Consider the following 2,615-nt stretch of genomic DNA (forward strand, 5'->3'; position numbering starts at 1 on the left):
GGTTTAGAGGGAGAGGGATTTACAGGGGTCCACAGGGGTTTAGAGGGGTTTAGAGTGTTTTAGATGGGTTTAGAGGCGTTCAGAGGGGTTTACAAGTGTGTGCAGGTGTTTAAAGGGGTTTAGAGGGGTTTAGAGGGTTTGAAAGAGATTTACAGGGGTGTAGAGGGGTTTACAGGGGGTTTAGAGGGTTTTAGAGAGGTTTAGAGGGGTTTATAGGGGGTTTAGAGAGGTTTACATGGGTTTAGAGGGGTTTGCATGGGGTTTACAGGGGATCTAGAGGGGTTTTGAGGGCATTATATGGGTTTACAGGGGGTCTAGAGTGGTTTACGGGGGTTTACAAGCGTTTACTGGGGCTTAGGGGGGTTTACCGGGGTTTGTAGGGGATTGGAGATGTTTAGAGGGGTTTACAGGGGTTTATAGATGATTAGGGGGGTTAACATGGGGTTTACAGGGGGATAGAGCGGTTTACATAGTGTTTACAGGTGGTTTAAATGGGTTTATAGGGGTTTATAGGGGGTTTGGAGGAATTTGGAGCGGTTTTGAGGGATTTGGGGTTCGCATGGGGTTTGGAGGTGGCTGGAGAGGTTTAGAGCGGATTGGATGGGATTTGGAGGGGTTTAGTTGGGTTTAGAGTGGTTAGAGTGGTTTGGAGGGGTTTAGAGGGATTTAAATGTATTTAGTGGGGTTTAGAGGGGTTTACTTGTGTTCACAGGTATTTAGAGTGGTTTGGAGAGGTTTAGAGGGTTTTAGAGATGTTTGCAGGGGTTTAGAAAGGTTTACAGGGGCTTATGGGGGTTTGCATCGTGTTTACATGGGGTTTACAGGGGGGTTTAGATGGGTTTTGAGGGGTTTACAGGGCTTTATTGAGGTTTTCAGGGGTTTACAGGCTTTTAGAGGGGTTTAGAGGGCTTTATAGAGGGTTGAGAGGGGTTTAGAGGGGTTTACATGGTGTTTATAGGGGGGTTTAGATGGCTTTACAATCGGTTAGAAGGGTTTGGATCGGGGTTTAGAGGGTGTTGGAGGTGATTGGAGGGGTCGGGAGAGGTTTAGAGCCGTCTGGAGGGGTTTAGAAATGTTTAGAGGGGGTTAGAGGTGTTTCGAGGGGTTTACATGGGTTTATAGGGGTTTTACAGGGGTTTAGATGGGGTTTACAGGGGTTTGGGGGGCTTACATGGTGTTTACAGGGCGTTTAGATGGGTTTACAGGGGTTTACAGGGCGTTATAGGGGTTTAGTGGGGGTAGAGGGGTTTACATGGGTTTAGAGGGGTGTACCGGGATTTATTGCGGTTAAGAGGCGTTTAGAGTGGTTCACAGGGGTTTAGAGGGGTTTACATGAGGTTTACAGGGCGTTTATAGGGGGTTTAGAGGGCGTTATATGGGTTTAGTGGAATTCGGAGGGGTTTGAGCGAGGTGTGGGGCGGTTTGGAGGGGTCTGGAGATGTTTAGAGCGGTTTGGAGGAATGAGGAGGGGTTTTGAGTGGTTTGGTGGGGTTTACAGTTGTTTGCAGTGGTTTCGAGTGGTTTACAGGGGCTTATGGGGGTTTACATCGTGTTTACAAGGGTTTAGGGAGTCTTAAATTGAGTTTACAGTGGGTTTAGAGAGCTTTAGCGGGGGTTAGAGGGATGTACAGGACTTTAGAGGGATTTACATGGGTTTATAGGGTTTAGAGGGGTTTAGAGTGGTTTAAAGGTGTTTGCAGATGTTTAGAGAGGTTTAGAGGGTTTTGAGGTGTTTTACGGGGGTTTACATGAGGGTTTACGGGTGTTTACATGACTTTTTAGGGGTTTAGATGGCTTTACAGGAGTTTAGAGGCGTTTACTGGTTCACAGTGGTTTAGAGGGGTTGCATGGGGTTTACAGGGTGTTTATAGGTGGTTTAGATGGCTTTATAGGGGTTCGGAGGTGTCTGGAGAGGTTTAGAGTGGTTTGGAGAATTTGGAGGGGGTTAGAGGGGTTTAGATTGGGTTAGAATGGTTTGGAGGGGTTTACAGGGATTTACATCGGTTTAGAGGGATTCGCGGGGGTTTAGATGCATTTAGAGGGTTTTAGATGGGTTCACATGGGGGTTTAGAGGGGTTTACAACTGTTTACAGGTGTTTACAGGTATTTAGAGAGGTTTAGAGTGGTTCAGAGGGGTTGAGAGGGTTTAGAGGTGTTTACAGGGGTTTAGAAGAGTTTACAGGGATTTAGAAGGGTTTACAGGGTTTTAGGGGGTTTACATGGGGTTTAGAGCAGGTTTAGAGGGGTTTAGAGTTTGGTTAGTGGGGTTTAGAGAGGTTTACAGCTGGTTTAAAATGGGTTTAGAGGGGTTTAGAGGGGTTACAGGGGTATAGGGGGATGTACATGGTGTTTACAGGGGGTTTAGAGGGAGTTCGAGTGGTTTGGAGGGGTTTAGAGCACTTTACATCGGTTTAGAGGGACTTACAGGGGTTTAGAGGGGTTTAGCGGGTTTTAGATGGGTTTAGAGGGGTTTACAGGTTTTTACATGTGCTTGCAAATGTTTAGCGAGGTTTAGAGAGGTTTAGAGGGGTTTATATAGGCGTAGAGGGTTTTAGAGATGCTTAGAGAGGTGTTTAGTGGAGTTTGCAGGGATTTACAGGGGTTTAAAAGGATTT

This window comes from Amblyraja radiata, chromosome 17, assembly GCF_010909765.2.
Source record: "Amblyraja radiata isolate CabotCenter1 chromosome 17, sAmbRad1.1.pri, whole genome shotgun sequence".
Taxonomy (NCBI): Eukaryota; Metazoa; Chordata; class Chondrichthyes; order Rajiformes; family Rajidae; genus Amblyraja; species Amblyraja radiata.